The 22,259-nt window shown below is 42.0% G+C and overlaps 1 long non-coding RNA gene across 2 annotated transcripts in view; it reads left to right on the plus strand.

Moving 5' to 3' along the window:
* LOC125465193 (uncharacterized) overlaps positions 1-22,259 on the plus strand; it is a 59,690-nt gene that overhangs the window by 25,522 nt on the left and 11,909 nt on the right. For both annotated transcript variants that reach the window (XR_007250188.1, XR_009447182.1), the window contains exon 2: positions 2,025-2,264. This is a non-coding gene — a long non-coding RNA (uncharacterized LOC125465193). The remainder of the gene's footprint in view (positions 1-2,024; positions 2,265-22,259) is intronic.

Here is a 22,259-nt window from a genome sequence, read left to right on the forward strand (position 1 = left end):
AGTGTAGGAAAATGGTGTTGAGGCCATGATCTAGGAAAGCAGAGCTGGCTCCTGGGGCTGACAGTCCTACTCTTGCTCATAGATTCGGATGTTTATCCTTCTGCAATTTCTACAGTCTTTGATGAACCATCATAATCTCTTCTGCACATCAGACACAACTTGTACATATTCCTTTAGTGACCTGAGACCAAAATTTACTCCTCTTCAGGAGTGTTTTTCATGTCCATGCATCAATTTATGAATGATTCCTTGAGCCTAAATGAAATTTCCAGTTCTGTCAGTACCCCAGGTGAATGGGGCATGCTCTGTATTTGCCTCACAAACTCGAACAGTTTGCCAGAGTGAATAAGAGGAAGCACACTCTTCTGAAGTTAATTATAAACCATTTTCCGTCAGTGCGCTACTTTACAAAGAAGCAAAAGATCGCTTCCTCTATTGTTGTGCATTGTCCTACCTCAGACTATCTGTGCCAAAAGGTGCACTCACTGTTAACAGTACAGCAATCCTTCCTGGCAGTACACAAGTTAACAGCAGATTCCTGGGATAAGCTTGAGTTTATTTGTTGCTTATCCCATGTGGCCTGAGGTGGCGATGGTGAGTCTTTTGAAACACTGCAGACAGAGCGGTTTGTTTAGACAACAGTGTGGAGCTGGAGGAACATAGTAAGCCAGGCAGCATCAGAGGAGCAGGAAAGTTGACATTTTGGGTCACGACCCTTCTTCAGAAATGGAGGAAGGGGAAGGAAACCTCCCCTCCCCATTTCGCATCAACTTTCCTGCTCCTCTGATGATGCCTGGCCTGCCGTGTTCCTCCAGCTCAACACTGTGATGTCTCTGACTCCAGCATCTGCAGTTCTTGCTATCTTCATTTGTTTAGACAACACCGGTTTGAATGAGAATGCGGAGTAACAATAGCCCAGACGGGGCAGCAGATATTCTTTACTAGAAGATATGAGAACCCATTGTGGTTTTGAAATACTTTGGGTTTCGATTTTAAAACCCGTTTTGACCAGACAGCTTGCAATTCCCCCTGGGAAGCCAGCAGGCTTGTTCCCCTGTTCAAGATCAGTGTTGCTGGATCTAAAGTTGGGACTGGGGTGCTGGGCACACAAGCTACAGCTAGCTAATTTATCTATTTGTTATTAAGGCCCAATTAAGGCCGGGTCACTAAACTTATACTAACATATATTGTAGAGTGACAGAGATGTACAGCAAGGAAACAGACCATTTGGTCCAACTCACCCATGCTGACTGGATGTTCCACAGGAATCTAGTCCCATTTGCCAGCATTTGGCCCATATCCCTCTAAACCCCTCTTATTCATGCATCCATCCAGATACCTTTTAAATGTTGTAATTGTATCAATCTGCACTACCTCCTCTGGCTGCTCATTCCATACACGCACCACCCTCAGCATGAGAAAGTTGCCCCTTGGGTCCTTTTTCAATCTTTCCCTTCTCATTTTAAACCTATTTCCTCTAGTTTTGGACTTCCCTTCCCTGGGGAAAAGACCTTGACTATTCACCCCATCCATGCTCCTCATCATTTGATAAGTTTCTATAAGGTCATCCCTCAGCCTCCGACAGTCCAGGAAAAATAGTCACAGACTATTCAGCCTCTCCCGATAGCTCAAGCCCTGCAACCCTGACAACATCTTTGTAAATATTTTCTGAACCCTTCTTCAGAAATGGAGGAAGGGGAAGGAAGCCTCCCCTCCCCATTTCGCATCAACTTCTCTGCTCCTCTGATGATGCCTGGCCTGCCGTGTTCCTCCAGCTCAACACTGATTTTTCTGAATATTTTTTTCACAGCATTATAAGCACTATGAAGTATTTTCAAAGCTGAGATACACAGATAGGTATGTTTTTAATCATGGAATTAAGGGATGGGGAAAAGATCAGGAAAGTGGATTTGAGCATCGTTAGATCAGCCATGATCTGGTTGAAAGGTGCACCCCATTTCAATTGACTAAATGGCATACTTCTGCTTCTACTTCTTATGGCCTAACTACAATTTTCCCTTCAGGTTCCAGATCCTTGCGTAGTATTTGATAGCTCCATTGTTCAGTGTTTGAATTTGTGGACTGGCTTTTACAGAGAACATGGTCCCCCACTCAAACTGCCCAACAAAAAAGTTGAGTTGGAGCCTGTCCACAAGAAAGCTGCTGTGTGGCAACCCCTTTACACCAAAAGGGCTAGGCTGGCTCAAGCCTAGACTTCTGTCATCCACCTGCGAAGGAAGATTCACTGTAGGAGCTGGGAGCTGGTGAGTGTGAGTCTTCAGTGACTTTTTTTTAATCATAAGTTGTTGCTCCTTCAATTCAGCAATTAGCTAAATATTACATTTTAAGAGAAATTTTTAATGCAGCCTTAATTTAGGGGTATACCAGCTCTGAGAGATAGAGTACTTAGTTAATGAGTGATTCGTTTTAACCCTGTACTTGAAGCTTGAGTCAGTAGTTTTCAATAAGTATAAACTGAGGCTGTCTTCACTGTTGCCTGCACTGAATGCTGCTGCTTTGGTTGGAAAACAGGATTTTGGTGAGAATGAGAGAGTTTGGTGAGGGTTAAAGGAAGGTGTTCATTTTTCTTCTGTGGTTTTCAGTCAACTGCAATTGACTCTTACTTTGGTACAGGGGAAGAAGTTAATTAAGTACTGGTAAATGTCTGTACTGTTCTTGTGTTATATCTTACAGCTGTGTGATGTACCTTTAAGGGACATGCTCAGCTTGTCATGTCATAGGTGTGTGACTTATTGATGTAAATCCCTTAGCCTCCATCTTACTGAGTTCTGTGCTTTTGGAGCATGACATGCTGAGGGAAGCTTGCTGCAGTACATTGAATTTCTTAGCTTAAGTTCAGACATGCAAGTTCTTGTGATAGTACTAAAAGGCTATGTACAGGGAACAGAAATAAAAGTTTGTTAAACTTTTCAGTATGACATGACCTACATCTCATGTTTATGTTATGGGAGCTAATTTACATATGACTGCTGAATAAATGAAAATCATCATTGATCATGCCATGATTTTTGTTCAATTCATTCATGGGATGAGGGCATTGCTGACGAGGCAGCATTTGTTGCCCATCACTAATTGTCCAGAGGGCAGTTAAGAGTCAACCACGCTGCTGTGGATCTGGAGTCACATGTAGGCCAGACCAGGTAAAAATGAAGCTTTTTGTGCTCCTAAGATGTTGCTTGGCCTGCTGTGTTCATCCAGCTCCACACTTTGTTATCAGGTAAAGATGGCAGTTTCCTTCCCTAAAGGACATTAGTGAACCAGATGGGTTTTACTGACAATTAGCAATGGATTCATGGTCATCATTAGATTCTTAATTCTAGATATTTATTGGATTCAAATTTCATTATCTGCCATGCCACGATTCAAACCTGGGTCCTCAGAATATTATCTAGGTCTCTGGATTAACAGTCCAGTGATAATACCACGAGGCCATTACCTCCCCATTGTAGCAATTCTTATTGTAAGAATAGTTTTTAAACTACAGGATGGTAGGTCAGCCTGACCAAATGGAATGTACATCCTGCAATATGTGTGTAGTCATGGATGCACCATCTGTCCCAGATAAATACATCTGCAGGAAGTTTCAATGGCTACACAATCTTGAGATCCAGGTTCAAATCTTAAACGACAGTAGGCTTCATTATTGTTCATTCAAAAAGCAGAGGACTACGTGGATATCAAGTTTAGGGAATGTGGTCACACCACAGGTAGCAACTGAACAGGCAGCAAGGGAATGGATGACTGAGAGACAATCTAAGAGAACTAGGCAGTCAATGAAGGAGTTCCCTGAGTCTATAATGCTTGCTTACTGGTATTCTATTTTGCATAGTAATGAGGGTACTGATTCCTCTGGAGAGTGCAGCCAGAGCTAAGTCATATATAGCACCATTGGTGGCTTAGCTATTTGGGATGAGGAAGAATAGAAGTCCAATAGTGATAGAGGATCCCATAAACAACAGATCAGACAGGCGTTCCTGCAGCCATTGGCGTGTCTGCAAAGTGGCATGTTTCCTTCCTGTGCCAGGATAAAGGATGTTACAGACTGACTGCAGGATTGGCCAGAGGTCGTGGTCTACTTGGTACCAATTATTAAGTAGGAATGGGTATGAAGGTTCTTGAAAGGCAAAACCTCTGAAGGTGCATTCTCAAGATTTCTTCCAGTCCCATGTGCAATTGAATATTGAAATAGGCAAACACGAGTGTTTGAGCATGTAGTTGAAAGCTGGTGTAGGAGTGTTGCCATTGGAACAATCTACGCATGAACAGGATCAGGTCACACATCCTTGCATGGAGAATTTGTTAGTGCTTCCAGTAAGGGCTGAAACAAAATTGTTGGGAATGGGAACCTGACAATAAATTTCAAAGCAGGGAGATGGAGGCAGAAACTTTGCAAATAACTCCAGAAAGATAGAGGAAGCAGGGGTTATAGATATATAGCATATAAAATAGGCAGTAGTAGAAGGTATGTATGCATATATGAGGAATATAGTGAATAAAAGCGATGAGTTGAGGCAATAGATAGACACATGGCAGTGTTATATCATTGCCATAACAGGAATTGGCAAAAAGAAAGGGAAGGATGGCAGTTTGCAGGCAGAATAGAGAAGAGGCTCAAAATGTGGCCATATAACATTAAAGACAGACAGCAAAAGTTTCTATAAATATAAAAAAAGTAAAACAGTGGCTAAGGTAAACATTGGTCCTGTAGAGGATGAGAAGGGGGATTTAATAACTGGATGTGAGGAAATAGCTGAGGCATTGAACAGGTATTTTGTGTTGGTCTTTGTAGTGGAAGACGTAAATAACATGCCAGTAATTGATGACGAAGGGACTAAAGTAGGTGAGGACCTACACACTGTCATTATCACAAAAGAGGTAGTGTTGGGCAAGCTATTGGAGCTAAAAGTAGACAATTCTCCTGGCTCTGATGGAATGCATCCCAGGACACTAAAAAAAATGGCAGGAGTAAAAGCAAATGCACTCGTGGTAATTTTCCAAAATTTGCTGGCCTCTGTGGGCAGTTCCAGCAGATTGGAAAACCACCTACATGATACTACTGTTCAAAAAAGGAGGAGACAAAAGATGGCGAACTATAAGGCCAGTTAGCTTAACTTCTGTAGTGTAGAAAATGCTTGAATCTATCATCATGGAAGAAATAGTAAGACATCTAGATAGAGATTGCCCCATTGGGTGGACGCAGCATGGGTTCATAAAAGGCAGGTCATGGTTGATTAATTTGCTGGAATTCTATGAAGACAGTACAAGTGCAGTGGAATGGGGACCCAGTAGATGTGGTGTATCTGGATTTCCAAAAAGCTTTTGACGAGGTGCCGTGCAAAAAGCTGTTGCATAACGTTACATGCAATGTATTGGCATGGATCAACAATTGGTTAACTAACAGGATGCGAAGAGTGGGGATAAATTAATGCTTTTCTGATTGACAAACAGTAACCAGTGGTGTGCCTCAGGGATCAGTGCTGGGACTGTAAATGTTTATAATTTACATAGATGATTTGGAGTTGCAGACCACTTGTAGTGTGTCGAAGTTTGAGGATGACACTATGATGAGTGGTAGAGCAAAGTGTGCAGAGCTTTCTGGAAGTTCGCAAAGGGATATAGATAGTTTAAGAGAGTGGTTGAAAGTCTGGAAGATGGAATTCAATGATGATAAATGTGAAGTCATCCATTTCGGTAGGAAAACAGTAAAAAGGGCTATTACTTTAACAGTGAAAAACTGCAGAATGCTGCTGTACAGAGTGACCTCGGTGTTCTTGTGCAGGAATTGCAGAAGGTTGGTTTGCAGGTGCAACAGGTAATTAGGAAGGCAAATGGAATATTATCCTTCATTGCGAGAGGGATTGAGTTTAAAAGCGGGGAGGTTATGTTGTAGCTGTATACAGTGTTAGTGAGGCCACACCTGGAGTACTGTGTGCAGTTTTGGTCTCCTTACTTGAGAAAGGATGCACCAGCACTGGAGGAGGTGCAGAGGAGATTCACTAGGTTGATTCCAGAGTTGAGAGGATTGCTTTATGAGGAGATGCTGAATAGACTGGGATTATGTTCATTGGAATTTAGAAGAATGAAAGGGTACCTTATAGAAACATATAAAATTATGAAGGGAATAGATAAGATAGAAGCAGGGAGCCTGTTTCCATTGGCCGGTGAAACTAGAACAAGAGGGCATCACCTCAAAATTAATAGGAGCGGATTTTAGGACTGAATTAAGGAGAAACTTCGTCACTAAAAGGGTTGTGAATCTGTGGAATTCCCTGCCCAGTCAAGTAGTTGAGGCTTCCTCATCAAATTTTTTGAAAGCTAAGATAGATAATTTTTTGAATAGTAAAAGAATTAAGGGAATGGTGAGAAGGTGGGTAAGTGAAACTGAGGCTATGAAAAGATCAGCCATGATCTTATTGTATGGTAGAGCGGGCTCGAACGGCCAATGGTCTACTCCTGCTTCTAGTTCTGATGTTCTTGTGCTCTAAAATCAATGAGAGAGGGTACAATCCTAAATTTAGTCTTAGGAATTAGGAAGGGGCAGTGGATCACCGTTTTGGAGGTAATATCATAATTCAGTTAGATTTAGCATCATTTTGGAAAGGGATAAAGATAGAACAGGAGGAAATGTCCTATGTTGAGGGAAGGCAAACTTTTCAAAGCTGAGAGATGGTCTGCCAATGGTTACAGTCAGTTGAAGAGATATCAGTCAGAGGCTTTCAAAAGCAACATTCTGTGGGCGCAGTGTCAACACATCCCCACAAAGAAATATGGTGGCATTGCCAAATCTAAAGTTACCTGTTCATCCTGTAGCATACAGTGTAAGTTAAAGGAAAAGTAGAAGCTTATGACCACCTCAAAAACTAAAATACCAGGAAGCTTAGAGTATAGAAAGTACAGGGGTGAAATGAGGAAAGAACTTAGAAAGCAATGAAAAGAAAAAATATCGGTCAGTAAAATTAAGGAAAATTCAAAGATGTTTATATCAGTGCATTAAGTGCAAGAATACGGTTAAGAAAAACATTGGGCCTATCAGAGATGCAGGTAGGAACTTGGGCATGTGTATGGGCAGACTTCTACATTAATATTTTGTCTTTGATACAGTAATGTCTGATTATGTAATTTTGGGTAAGTGGTGACCCAGCTGTAAATGACTTTTTAAAAAAAGTTTAAATTTGAAAAAGCTCCATTTTCATTTAGGGGCACGCTGTTCCCCTCTTTCTTTGAATGACATCCTGCTGCTATTTTAAAATTGGTGGGTCTCTCCTTGGCCATCCAGCTTCAAGACCAACACATCACCTGTAAATTGAATGGGTGACCCTATACCCTAACCCTCTGGCTCCTAATTGACCAGTTGTAGGGAAATGCACACTGTATTGACTTTTGACCCCATTTGGACCTGACTGTGAGATTCAAAAGCTTGTGGTGAAAATCCTGTCCTTGCCCACTTTTATTTACATTCCCTTCTAAATTTATTTTAAACTGAATTCAAATTCACAGGATACAGTATTAGGTTTTGAGATCTTGTCCATTTTTAGACCATGCTAACCCAGTAACATAACCACAACATTACTGTACTCACTACTGTTAGACAAAACACCAGCACAGAGACAATTGGACAACAGAGAGGAGCATGGGAGACATTAGATGAGTAACTTGGAATATTGGTAAATAGAGGAAACCCAGACTAGGAATCCCTGAGATGCTGCACTCAATGCAATGATCACCTGCCAAACAATCCTGCCCTTCATATTGAGGCAGGCAGAGCGAGAGTACTGAAGACTACCTCAACCAAGAGATTGAAAGCACCAGCAGCTGCTGGAAGACCGGAAGGATTGGTGCACCAACAACAAATTTCATTCATGCAAGGGATGCCTGGGTGATGACATTTTCTGTGCACATTTTCTAAACAAGCTTCCCTAAGCATCACCCGCTGCCCTTCTTACACAGTTCCTCAGCTAACATCAATACTTATCCATTATGAAAGTCTTGCACTATTAAATTCAAGCTCCTGTTCATCAAACCAGGTTCATAATTTTTGCCAGACCCTTTCTGGAATTGACAACAAAATCAGAAATTGCTAGAAAAACTCAGCAGGTATGTCCACTTCTGAAGAAGGGTCACTGGAGCCGAAACGTTAACTCTGATTTCCCACCAGTGACACTGCCAGACGCATTGAGCTTTTTTAGCCATTTCTGTTTTGTTTTAATTTCTAGTATCTGCATTCTTTTTTTATTTTTCCTTTCTGGAATTGCTCATTTGTGACAAGGGATTTTATCACTGTACTTCCCTGAGGTTCCAGTTGCCTGCCACTTCAATGCACCACCATGTTCCCTGGCCAACATCCCTATCTCAGGTTTGCTGCAGTGCTCCTGTGCAGCTCAGTGCAAGCTGGAAGAACAGCACCTCATTTTTCACTCAGAGACTCTATAGCCTTCTGGACTCAGTATTGAGTTCAACAATTTTAGGGCTTGAGGCACTTTCCCACACAATCTTACCCAGACCCCCACACATCAGGCCTTGTTATCATATGTCTGCTATTACACACCACCCATCATTAGCCACTAATAGTTCCAATTCATAGCTATTCATTTTCCCAGACTTACTGTTATCCACTCCTTTTACTGTCCAAAGGTCTTCTCTCTCTCTTGCAGTTCCATTTCCACCTATCATTTACTCTTTACCTCCTCATCCCACCCTATCTTCTGCATACAAACAATTTTTTTCCTAGCTACAATCAGTTCTGACGAAGGATCACGAAATGTTAACTCTGACTTCTCTCCACTGGTGCTGAGCTTTTCCAGCAATTTCCATTTTTGTTTCTTTCCCATTGTGCTTGTGTTTTGCTGACTTCATATGAGGCACATAATCTTCTCCAAGCCATCTCTGAGAGGCACTAGGGGTAACGAGGAAATGTCAGTGTTTAAATTTTCACTAACTTCCTCTCCTAGCTACTTCGGTTTGAGAGTTACAGACTATTTTTGTGTAAAGAAATACTTCCTAATAATTAGGCCTAACCAGTCCAGATCTAAATTTAAAGTTTTACCACTAAATTAAAGCAAAGAACTGTGGATGCTGGAAGTCTGAAACATTCAAAAACAAAAGAAAATTCTGGAGAAACTGAGCAGGCCTGGTGGCATCTGTAGAGACAGAAAAGAATTAACATTCTAAAAACTGAAGAAGGATCAGTGAACTTGAAACATTAATTCTGTTTTCTCTCCACAGATGTTACCAGGCCTGCTGAGTTTCTCCAGCGATATCTGTTTTGTGTGTTGATGCTTTACCACCTTGTTCTTGACATCCCACAAGAGAGACTCATCCAGTCTATCTACCTGACCAATTTCTCTAATTATTTTAAACACCTTATTGAGAACACGCTTTAACCTTCTATACATAAGGGAAAAAGAAACTCGCCTATGCATTCAGTCCTCATAATTCAACTCACACATCTCTGGTTTCAAACTAAGAATGGGTCTGCTGGAAGAAAATATAGTACTAGGGCTTAAATTTAAAAAAAAATGAACATTGGCTTGGCCCACATCATATTCACTTCCATCATGGTCATTTACAATAATCCATGAATAACCCTAGGCATCTCTCTCCCCATTGGGGAATTTGGTTATCAAAATGAGAGAAGGCGATAGGGAAGGTATCCATAAATCACCACAGGATTTCATGTATTGAACCCATGCTGTTGGTATAATTCTGCCCCACATTCTGTGCTAATTAATCCATGATGTTTCAATTTTAAAATTTTTAACCACGTATTCAAATTTCTTCATAACCTCACCCTTATCCTTACCTCTGTATCTCCATCAGTCCTACCAGACCCTGGGATTTCTGTGGTACATCAGTTTTGCCCTGCTGTGTGAGCCAATTTTAATCACTTCACAATCACTTCATGGTTTCAGCTGCCTGGGCCCTAAATCTTTGGAGTTCGCCAACAGTCCTGATTGGGACCCAAATCCTCAAAACTAAGACCTGAAACAGTAAGTGGGAGGGAGAGTTGAAGCATTGACAAGGATTAACAATCATCCCAATGCTTCTGGAATTACCCCATGTAATGTTTTTCAAGTGTTACAGTCAGAAATCTGCAGGTCTAATTACTGTAAATGGATAGGAATCAGTGAGCTCTGTTTTTGTAAATACAAAGCAACTCCTGTAGCAACTGGATCACTTTCAGTATTCCCTGGGTATGACAGGGTATCTCCAGTTCTAGAATGGTGTCAAGACTTATCTTGCTTCCTATTATCGTCGTTGTCTGGCAAGTAATCTGTGTGAGTCAGTAGATAATTTTCTTGTGAAATGCCACAAAATGCTTTATCACATTAGCAGAGCTATATAAAATAAATTAGTTGCTGTTGTACTTATGTGTGCATTTGGTGAGAAATGATAAAGAGGGATAATTAAACAAAGGGCGTTTTTTAAATTCTAGGAGTGGTGTTGGGGTGGAAGGATAGAGATGTGATTTAGAAACTCGCTGACTATCCAGGAATGAGAGGGAAAAACTTTGAAGGGTTTGGAGACCAGCTATAATGGAGCAGTTGAAGGTGATGGGTAGGGAGTCAGGTGGTGAAGAGAGTGGGGAGAAAAACAAGTTGGAGATGAGTCTGTTAAATCCCAACGACTGCTCTAATATGCTGGAATTAATAACAAGATGCCAATAGCTAGACTCTCTCACCTGTGATGGCTGATCACATGGGAAGGGGAGCTGCTGGCCGGATGTTTAATTGAATCTGGTTCCATGTCCATTCCCCCTCATTTCTCACACTGCTGCAGGTTTCTCCGAGGTCCATACACAGTAACGACTTCCAAAATGTGTCCACACACTGCCAGTGAGGGCCAAAGCCTTCAAGGGGCTGCACAGCTTAGAGAAAACATTAATGTCTACCTAATTCCTCTGTTCATTCTGAGTAATGGATAAATGTTCACCTATTTGCATGGTGTCATGTCTGCCAGTCCAAGGCTCCAAGAACCTTTCGTTAATATTTCCACCTAAGGAAAGTGGTGGGAAATCTCGCCCCCTCATCACAGTTGAACGATGGGTTAGTTTGGGGAGTGGTCCCATCATTAGCTGGTGAGTGTGAAGGTGGATTCACAGCAGGAACGACCATCTATTGTGGAGCATGGAGGAACTCTCCTCAGTTTCTTTCGTATTTCACAAGGAAAATAGCAATTTAAAATTGTAGCCTTCAAGATGCCTCCTAGCACCAACTCACTCCCTTGCTGGGCTGGGTGTCTCATGTCACCAAGTTATTGACTCAGATGAACCTTTAGGATATCTTCAGGGCTCAACTTAAGCATGTTACAAATAACACACTTCTGCAATGAAAACCGCAGCCGATCAGTTCCAAGCTCTATCAACCTGGGATTGCAGTCCCAAAACTAGATGTGGCTAGAACCCATTGCAATATTTTGTCATGGTTTAATAAGGAAAGGCAAAAGCCTAGCTCTACACCTTGTTAGCTCAGATTCTCCAGTATCTGCAGTTCCTATTATCTCTGATTCAATTACCCCCAAAAGCCTGACAGTTTGGCATTGAATCAGTTCAAAGAGAATCCAGCTTATCCAGTTGTATTACCATTGGAGCAATACTGTCAGCATGGCCAAGCCAAAATCTAAGGCAAGCACTGAGGAGTTAATGTCTTGATGCAAGTAGCTCTACAGCCCAGGCATGGTTCACTAGCTAGCATCGCAACCACTGACTCAGAAGGTGCCAGTTCAAGTACAATTAAAAAAGTACATACAAAGTTAAATCTCTGGTGTCATTCAAAGAAAAGCACTGGATTTCTCAGGTATCCTGACCAATATTTGATCTTTAATCAACTTCTCAAGTATAAATTGTCTGGTCAATTATCTCAGAGTTGTTTGTGGAATCTTGCTGCACAATTTAGCTGTCGCGGAGGCTATTAGACAAAAGTATTCCATCAGCTGTGAAATCTACAAGTTGCCTTGAGGCTGTGAGAGCTGCTAGTGAAATGGATGTCCTTTTTTCAGGATTGTTATACTCTTCAGTCGCAGTTTGAGTTTGTGAATGGTAGATTTGCACTTTGAAAAGAAAGAAACAAATACTTCAATTGAAACTGAGAGTTTCATATGAAGGGGTGATTTTAAAGGAGCAATGTCCCTCTTATGAACCTGATGGCAGCACAACCAAGGCTTTGTACCATTCACGGGGAAACCCCCCAATCTGGAAATGAAATTTCCAGTGGTGAATTTAATGCAAACTTGTGTAAGTACCATAGTTGTTGTCCATTGCTAAACCTGGTGATTCTCCACTGCCCAGCACAGTGGCAGCCACTGCTCACTCTAGTCATGGTCACTGCCCAACACAGTGTTGGTCATTCACAGACAGTGACGGTTACTGCCCACTTGTATGATCATGACTGCCAGATACTGTGATTCCCTACTGCCAAACCACATTAAAGATGGCCTATTGTTCCTCATAAGTGAGTGTGAGTGTGATAATGTGAGCGTCAATGTGAGTGAATGTGTGTATGCGTCTGTGTTTGTGTGTATTATAAAGGACACTATTCCTGTGAAATTGTCTATTGGGTGTCTTTAATGTTTCTATATTTTAGGAATTGCCTTAAAGTACCTGGAATCTGTCCATAAATGTATAGTGATGTGGAGGTGCTGGTGTTGGACTGGGGTGGACAAAGTCAGAAGTCACACAACACCAGGTTATAGTCCAATAGGTTTATTTAAAATCATCAGCTTTTGGGGTACTGCTCCTTCGTCAGGTGAAGTCCACTTTAAATAAACTTGCTGGGCTATAAACTGGTGTGATGTGTCTTATGACAATTGTATAGAACTATTTTACCCACGTTCAATGCATTTTTTTCTGTATGACGCTGAATTATAGGGGAAGAATTTGCTCTGTGTCACACCATTTTTTCACCTGAAAGTATTTTGTGAGCTGTATCCTTTACGTGAAGACCTTAGACTATGTCTGTGCGCGTCAAACAGGTGTGAGGCTTCTTGTCGACAGGGTAGATAGTTGGGATTAGGGGAGGATTCTGCAATATCTGGACAGGAAGGTATGTAATCTCAGAAACAGTTGGTGAGAGCAGTATAACCCTATAAACATTTGGGGAGAAGTGATATGAAGCCACAAGCAGAACACCACTGCAAAAAGAACGAGATCCACAGAGGACATGAGTGGGTGGATTTATGATACATAGAAAAATGATGGTTTCTGCATGAAATTCCCTCAACACCGTGACAGAATAAATTTCTGTGGAAAATTTGCTGATCTCATGAGCAAGCAAAACATATTTCATCACTGCCAGGAAGAGTGCTATGACATATTTTGCTGAATATCCTGCCTTTTTCCCATCCAGAAGAAGAAGAAGCCCTTATCAGGAACACCAAAATTACTTAATGGCTTCTCCCTCTAGCCACACAATTGAAACTGAGCAAGGGTGTGGGAAGAAGCAACAGTGTGTGGGATGTTTAACTCAAAATTCAAAGGAACATTATTCTTTGGATACAGCTCCTGAGGCTAACAGGACTGAGTCACAGTCTAGGGGAACAAGATGCATAGCATATGGTTGATCAGTTGAGTGAAAAATGTCTTTTGTTTCAAAAGCCTTTTTATTTCAAAAATCCATTTTTATATTCAAATACCAGGACTGTCAAGACATTTATGAAATTGTTAAGCCAAAACAGTTTTTAATCTCAGTTTATAGACAATAGACAATAGACAATAGGTGCTGGAGTAGGCCATTCGGCCCTTCGAGCCAGCACCACCATTCATCATGATCATGGCTGATCATCCACAATCAGTATCCTGTTCCTGCCTTATCCCCATAACCCTTGATTCCACTATCTTTAAGAGCTCTGTCTATCTCTTTCTTGAAAGCATCCAGAGAGTTGGCCTCCACTGCCTTCTGGGGCAGAGCATTCCATATATCCACCACTCTCTGGGTGAAGAAGTTTTTCCTCAACTCTGTTCTAAATGGCCCACCCCTTATTTTTAAACTCTGTCCTCTGGTTCTGGGCTCACCCATCAGCGGAAACATGCTTCCTGCCTCCACAGTGTCCAATCCCTTAATAATCTTATACGTCTCAATCAGCTCCCCTCTCATCCTTCTAAACTCAAGAGTATACAAGCCCAGTCGCTCCAATCTTTCAACATATGATAGTCCCGCCATTCCGGGAATTGACCTTGTGAACCTATGCTGCACTCCCTCAATAGCAAGAATGTCCTTCCTCAAATTGGGAGACCAAAACTGCACACAATACTCCAGGTGTGGTCTCACCAGGGCCCTGTACAGCTGCAGAAGGACCTCTTTGCTCCTATACTCAATTCCGCTTGTCATGAAGGCCAGCATGCTATTAGCTTTCTTCACTACCTGCTGTACCTGTATGCTCGCTTTCATTGACTGATGTGCAAGAACACCTCGATCTCATTGTGCTTCCCCTTTACCTAACTTGACTCCATTGAGATAGTAATCTGCCTTCCTGTTCTTGCCACCAAAGTGGATAACCACACATTTATCCACATTAAACTGCATCTGCCAGGCATCCGTCCACTCACCTAGCCTGTCCAAGTCACCCTGTATTCTAATAACACCCTCCTCACATTTCACGCTGCCACCCAACTTTGTGTCATCAGCAAATTTGCTAATATTACTTCTAATGCCTTCGTCTATATCATTAATATATATCGTAAACAGCTGCGGGCCCAGCACCGAACCTTGTGGTACCGCACTGGTCACTGCCTGCCATTCTGAAAGGGACCCATTTATCACTACTCTTTGCTTCCTGTCAGCCAGTCAATTTTCAATCCAACTCAGTATCCAATGTGCCTTAATTTTGTTCACCAATCTCCTATGCGGGACTTTATCAAAGGCTTTCTGAAAGTCCAGGTATACTACATCCACAGGCTCTCCCTTATCCATCTTCATAGATACATCCTCAAAAAATTCCAGAAGATTAGTCAAGCACGATTTCCCCTTCGTAAATCCATGCTGACTCTGACCTATTCTGTTACTGCTATTCAAATGAGTTGTAATTTCATCTTTTATAAATTGACTCCAGCATCTTTCCCACCACTGACGTCAGGCTAACCGGTCTGTAATTTCCTGTTTTCTCTCTCCCTCCTTTCTTGAAAAGTGGGACAACATTTGCCACCCTCCAATCCGCAGGAACTGATCCTGAATCTATAGAACCTTGGAAAATAATTACCAACGCGTCCACAATTTCTAGAGCCACCTCCTCAAGCACCCTGGGATGCAGACCATCAGATCCCGGGGACTTATCAGCCTTCAGACCTAACAGTCTATGCAACACCATTTCCTGCCTAATATAAATACCCTTCAGTTCGTCCATTACCCTCGGTCCTTCAGCCACTACTGCATCTGGGAGATTGCTTGTGTCTTCCCTAGTGAAGACAGATCCAAATACCTATTCAACACATCTGCCATTTTCTTGTTCCCCATAATAAATTCACCCGTTTCTGACTTAAAGGGCCCAATTTTAGTCGTAACATTTGCTTTATACTCATTGAGATTTGGAACAAAACTCTTTAAATTTACAATATGACTACAAATGAAAATAAGCTGGGAAAAAATTTGTTGATGTCTACATTGTGTCATTTCCACAATCCTGTTTAACTGCCATTCCCTGTTTTTATTGGCCTATATCACTTTCTTGCCCAGCAAGACATCAAGTTTAAAATACTTAAGATTTTTATCATTGTGAAATTCCTCCCAGGCCTTATCCCTCATGGTCTCTCCAAACTCGTTCAGCATTACAATCCTTTGAAATGTCTGCATTCTTCCAATTCTGAACTCTTGCGCATGTCCAATTTTAATCACTATAACATTGGTGGCTACGCCTTCAATTCCCATGACTCCAGAATTCCCATTCTAAACCTCTTTGCATTTCTCCTCCTCCAAGACCTTTCTTAGAACCTAACACTTTGACAAAGAGTTTAGCTGTGTGTCGTAATCTCTTTATGTGACTTGCGGTCAAGTTGACACTTGATAACTTTTGAAAGCAGTCTAAAGCATTTTACGTCATTAAAGGAATTGCAAGTCATTTCACCTTTCATCTGTTGAAGCCTCCACAAACGATTGGTCACTTTCCTCCAGTCAGACCCAATACCCTACGGGACTGATGAGTGTGAGCCCAGAAACAAAGCCAGTGATGTTTTCACCCTGAGACCCTGATTTCCACATTATAAGCAGCCTTGTGCTCAAATCAAATAAGGACATTGGATGCCATTTTGACCTTTTCAAAAAGGCAGCAGCCCCTGACCCAACTAGAATTTACTCATAAGTTTGCTAGTTGATGGACCAATCAAGATGTACCGCAATGAATTTTTACTCATTACTATTCCATAATTCTAGTTTAATGCATTCCTGAGGATTTGATCATGTGGCAATTGGTCTCTTTGTAAGTGTAGGCCTATAGCCCATAATTACTAACTTTTACAATTTTATTTCTTTTGCATTTTACTTCTGCTTTGCTCTTGATTTTGGGAGAAATGGTATTGAATGCTTTTCTTAGAGTATGATTTTGTAGAAATGGTACTACCAATCCATTACATAATCACTAATGAATAATATGTAATGGAACCTACGAGACAGCAAGCTATCCTAGACCTAGTCCTGTGTAATGAGACAGGAATAATTAATGATCTCACAGTTAGGGATCCTCTCGGAAGGAGTGATCACAGTATGGTCGCATTTAAAATACAGATGGAGCGTGAAAAGGTTAAATCCAGTACTTATGTCCTATGTTTAAACAAAGGAGACTATGAAAGAATGAGGGACGAGCTAGCTAAGGTAGAATGGGAGCAAAAACATTATGGTGGGTCAATTGAGGAACAGTGGGGGGGTCTTTCAAAATGATTTTTCACAGTGCTCAGCAGAAGTATGTTCCAGTGATAAGGAAGAACTGTAGGAAAAGAGAGAGCCAGCCATGGGTGTCTGAGGAAATAAAGGAAAGTATCAAATTGAAAAAACAACACACACATACATACAAAAAAAAGAGTAGCAGGAAACTAGTAGACTAGGCCAACAGAAAGCCACAAAAAAAGTTATAAAGAAAAGTAAGATAGATTATGAGAGTAAACTAGCTCAGAATATAAAAACAGGCAGCAAAAGTTTCTCTAAACATGTAAATCGTAAAAGAGTGGCGAAGGTAAACATTGGTCCTTTAGAGGATGAGAAAACCAATTTCATAACTGGGAATGAGGAAATAGCCGAGACATTAAACTGTTATTTTGTGTCAGTCTTCACAGTGGAAGACACAAATAACATGCGAAAAACTGATGGCAAGAAGGTTATAGCAGATGAGGACCTAAAAACTATCATTATCACGAAGGAGGCAGTGCTGAGCAAGCTAATGGGGTTAAAGGTAGACTAGTCTCCTGGCCCTGATGAAATGCATCCCGGGGCACTAAAGGAGGTGACAGAGGAAATAGCAAATGCACTAGTAATTATTTACCAAAATTCACTGGACTCTGGGGTGGTTCCTGCAGATTGGAAAACAGCGACTGTGACGCCACTGTTTAAAAAAGAAAGTAGACAAAAAGCAGGTAACTACAGGCCAGTTAGCCTAACTTCGGCAGTGGGGAAAATGCTGGAATCTATCATTAAGGAAGAAATAGCAAGACGTCTGGATATAAATTGTCCCATTGGGAATAATCAGCATGGGTTCATGAAGGGTAGGTCATGTTTAACTAATTTAGTGGAATTCTTTGAGGACATTACTTGCATGGTGGACAATGGGGAACCTGTGGATATGGTGTGTCTGGATTTCCAGAAGGCATTTGACAAGATGCCACACCAAAGGCTGCTACATAAGATAAAGTTGCACGGTATTACAGGTAGTGTATTGGCATGAATAGAGGATTGGTTGACCAGTAGAAAGCAAGGAGTAGGGGTAAATGGGTGTTTTTCTGGTTGGCGGTCAGTGGCTAGTGGTGTGCCTCAGGGATCAGTGTTGGGACCTCCATTGTCTACAATTTACAGAGATGATTTGGAGTTGGGGACTAAGTGTGGTGTGTCAAAATTTGCAGATGACACTAAGGTGAGTGGTAGAGCAAAGTGTGCAGAAGACACTGAAAGTCTGCAGAGGGATGTAGATAGTCTGAGTGTGTGGGCAAAGGTCTGGAGATGGAGTACAATGTTGTTAAGTGTGAGGCCATCTATTTTGCTAGGAATAACAGAAAAATGGATGAAGTTTTACATGGTAAAAAATTGCAGCATGCTGCTGTGCAGAGGGACTTGGGTGTCCTTGAGCATGAATTGCTAAAAGTAGGATTGCAGGTGCAGCAGGTAATTAAAAAGGCAAATGGAATTTTGTCTGCCATTGCTAGAGGGATGGAGTTTAAAAACAGGGAGGTTATGCTGCAGCTGTACAAGGTCCTGGTGAGGCCATACCTGGAGTACTCTGTGCAGTTTTGGTCTCCTTACTTGAGAAGATATATAATACCACTGGAGGGGGTGCAGAGGAGATTCACTCGGTTGATTCCAGAGTTGAGAGGGTTGGATTATGAGGAGAGACTGAGTAGACTGGGATTATATTCATTGGAAATTAGAAGAATGAGGGGAGATCTTATAGAAATATATAAGATTATGAAGGGAATAGAAAAAGTGGAGGCTGAGAGGCTGTTTCCACTAGCAAGTAAAACTAGGAATAGAGGGTATCATGTCAAAATAAAGGGAAGCAGATGTAGGACTGAGGTCAGCAGGAACTTGTTCACCAAAAAGGTTGCGAATCTGTGGAATCCCCTGCCCAGTGAAGTGGTTGAATCTCCTCACTGAATGTTTTTAAGGCAAGGCTAGGTAAATTTTTGAACAGTAAAGGAGGCAAGGGTTATGGTGAGCGGGCGCGTAATTGGAGCTGCGTCTCAAAAAGATCAGCCGTGATCTTATTGAATGGCGGGGCAGGCTCAAGGGGCCGATGGCCTACTCCTGCTCCTAGCTCTTACGGTCTTCTGTTATTAACTGTGGATCCACAGCATCCTCAGTTCATTGTTTTATTATTAACTATGGACATTTTTAACCAAGGGCAAATATACTTACCGTATTCAATAACCCGTGAACTTCCAGCCAGAACAATGAATAGCTTTGCAGATGTGTTGGCTAAGCATGGTGTGGAGTCAGGAGATGGAAATGACAGACAGACTTTCTAACCTGGGAGCCACCAACGAAAGGATGCATGAACAGCCTGAGCTCTGGGGTGCAAGCCTAGCATGCCTGCGAGAAGAATTTGGTAAACCCTCATGGTTTTCAGACTGTTGTTTCAAGAAGTCTGGGTGAGGGCCATGAAAGGTTGGAACAGAGACAGGAATTGGGACTGAAAAGGGAGGTATCCCTCAGCATTCACTGCTGCAGCTGAAGTGGATACGTCAACCAATCAAGACCACAGAAGAAAGAATGTCAACAGTGACTGACCAAAAAGCCCACCCCCATGTTAAATTATTCAGAGACTTGGCGAAGTAAGTACTGAGGGGAAATCCACCACTTTAGGGAGCTCTCATGTACAAACTAATTTGGAATTACCGTTTGCAGTTTAATGTTGTCTTTTTTTCCTTACTTCCTATGTATAGAAGTTTTTATCTTTCTTTAGCTCAGATAGAGCCACCTTGCCTTTCTTCCTCTTTTTATCATTTATAATTGCTTAGCAATTGTATATTCAAATTATTGTTCAAACACATTTGTTGATAATGAGACACTAATTCTATTACATCTAAATTACAGCTCTGAATTTAAGTGAGGATGCTGTGCAGCAGTGTAAAGAATTCATTTTATCCAAAGTATCATCAGATGGAGGGAGCTGTAACAAACTTCTCTTCCAGGCTAATGGGAACTGCAGATGCTGGAGAATCCGAGATATCAAAGTGTAGAGCTGGATGAACACAGCAGGCCAAGCAGCATCTTAAGAGAACAAAAGCTGGTTTCAGGCCTGGACACTTCATCAGAAAAGGGGGAGGGGGAGAGAGTTCTGAAATAAATAGGGAGAGAGGGGGAGTTGGATCGAAGGTGGACAGAGGAGAAGATAGATGGAGAGGAGACAGACAAGTCAAAGAGGCGGGGATGGAGCAAGTAGAGGTGAGTGTAGTTGGGGTGGTAGGGAGGAGAAAGGTCAGTCCGAGGAGGATGGACAGGTGAAGGGGGCAGGATGAGGTTAGTAGGTAGGAAATGGAGATGCAGCTTGAGGTGGGAGGAGGGGATAGGTGAGAGGAAGAACAAGTTAGGGAGGCGGGGACGTGCTGAGCTGGTTTTGGGATGCAGTAGTGGGAGGGGAGATTTTGAAGCTTGTGAAATCCACATTGATACCATTGGGCTACAGTGTTCCCAATTGGAATATTAGTTGCTGTTTCTGCAACCTCCAGGGGACATCATTGTGGCACTGCAGGAGGCCCAGGATGGACATGTCGTCTAAGGAATGGGAGGGGGAGTTGAAATGGTTCGTGACTGGGAGGTGCAGTTGTTTATTGCGAACCAAGCATAGGTGTTCTGCAAAGCGGTCCCCAAGCCTCCGCTTGGGTTCCCTGATGTACCCCACAACAGGTACAGCGGATGCAGTATACCACATTGGCAGATGCGCAGGGGAACATCTGCTTGATGTGGAAAGACTTCTTGGGGCCTGGGATAGGGGTGAGGGAGGAGGTGTGGGGGCAAGTGTAGCACTTCCAGCGGTTGCAGGGGAAGTGCCGGGTGTGGTGGGGTTGGAGGGGAGCGTGGAGCAGACAAGGAAGTTACAGGGAGAGTGGTCTCTCCGGAAAGCAGACAAGGGTGGGGATGGAAAAAAGTCTTTGGTGCTGGGGTCGGATTGTAGATGGCGGAAGTGTCAGAGGATGATGCATTGGATCTGGAGGTTGGTGTGATGGTAAGTGAGGATGAGGGGGATTCTCTTAGGGTGATTATTGCGGGGGCGGGGTGTGAGGGATAAGTTGCAGGAAATGTGGGAGACACAGTTGAGGCTGTTCTTGACCACTGCCGGGGGGAAGTTGCAGTCCTTGTGCTCCTAAAATGCTGCTTGGCCTGCTGTGTTCATCCAGCTCCACACCGTGTTATCTCTCTTCTCTTCCAGGTTCTTGATTGACTGAAAATTATTGCTATTGAGGTATTCGTTCTGTGAAACATACGATTAACTAATGTTCAAAAAATTCCCTTTAAAATGAGCACATTAACCGCAGAAGTTAGAAGCGATTAATTGTCAGTCCTGATTTTAAAAAAAGATGTTGTTATTGCAATGGAGGAAGTGAAACAATGAACAAGCATTTGTTAAGACGTGTGACCTGTTCACTTGAAAGTCAATTTACTTCATAAAAGGGACAGAGAAAATGATGAATGGAAAGAAATATCAATGAGAACAAATTTGATTTATAAAACACTGTTCTCCTCTTTTCTGAAACTGCCCTTAAGTTTCCAAATAAACTAAGTTATTTTGAATTACAGTAATTCTTCTTTCACATGCAAATCCAACAGAAGAAAGACTCAGCGTGGAAATAGCCCCTCTGGTCAACGCCAGGGTTTTGACTCTAAATAAGCCTCCTCCCATATTCCTTCAGCTAGCTGAATCAGCATTATGGTTTAAGAAGAACACGAGAGCTGGAGTAGGTAATTCTACCCCCCAAGACTCCTCCACCGTTTAGCACGAAGATTAGTTAAATTATGAAGATGATGCTCAGATGCTGCCGCCTGTAATAGAGAAGACACCAGAAAAGAATGAGGATGTGTCTTGAAAGGCCTTACTTGGAGAAAGGAGCCAGCAGTGACAGAGACAGTGTGCTGAGATACTCCAGACTGGTAGTTGAATCTGCAAATAGCAATATTTGTTTAATGCACAAAATAACCCGAGTTTCATTTTAATACCCTCTTATGTGCCTATCCAGCTTTCCCTTAAATTTATTAATGACATTCACCTCAGCTGTTCCATATATCAAGTTGCAAATTATAATCATCCTCTGGCTTAAATAGTTGTTCCTCTGTTCTCTGTGGATGTCATTAATTTTGTATTTATGAACCCCTCCTTTTTGACTGCCTCATAAGTGAAAACATTGTCTCTACAATTTTCTTTATGCGTACTCACAGTTTTAATGACCTCTGTCTGGGTACTTCTCAGTCACCTCTCTTCTAAAGACCCTTGATCTATTCACTGTCACCTGATAGGCATATTATGTCAGATCCAGTAACTTCCCTGTAAATCCTTTTCGCTGAATTCTTCCTTGTCATATAAGACCAGAACTGTGCACACTACTCCAAACATAATTT

This window comes from Stegostoma tigrinum, chromosome 24, assembly GCF_030684315.1.
Source record: "Stegostoma tigrinum isolate sSteTig4 chromosome 24, sSteTig4.hap1, whole genome shotgun sequence".
Taxonomy (NCBI): domain Eukaryota; kingdom Metazoa; phylum Chordata; class Chondrichthyes; order Orectolobiformes; family Stegostomatidae; genus Stegostoma; species Stegostoma tigrinum.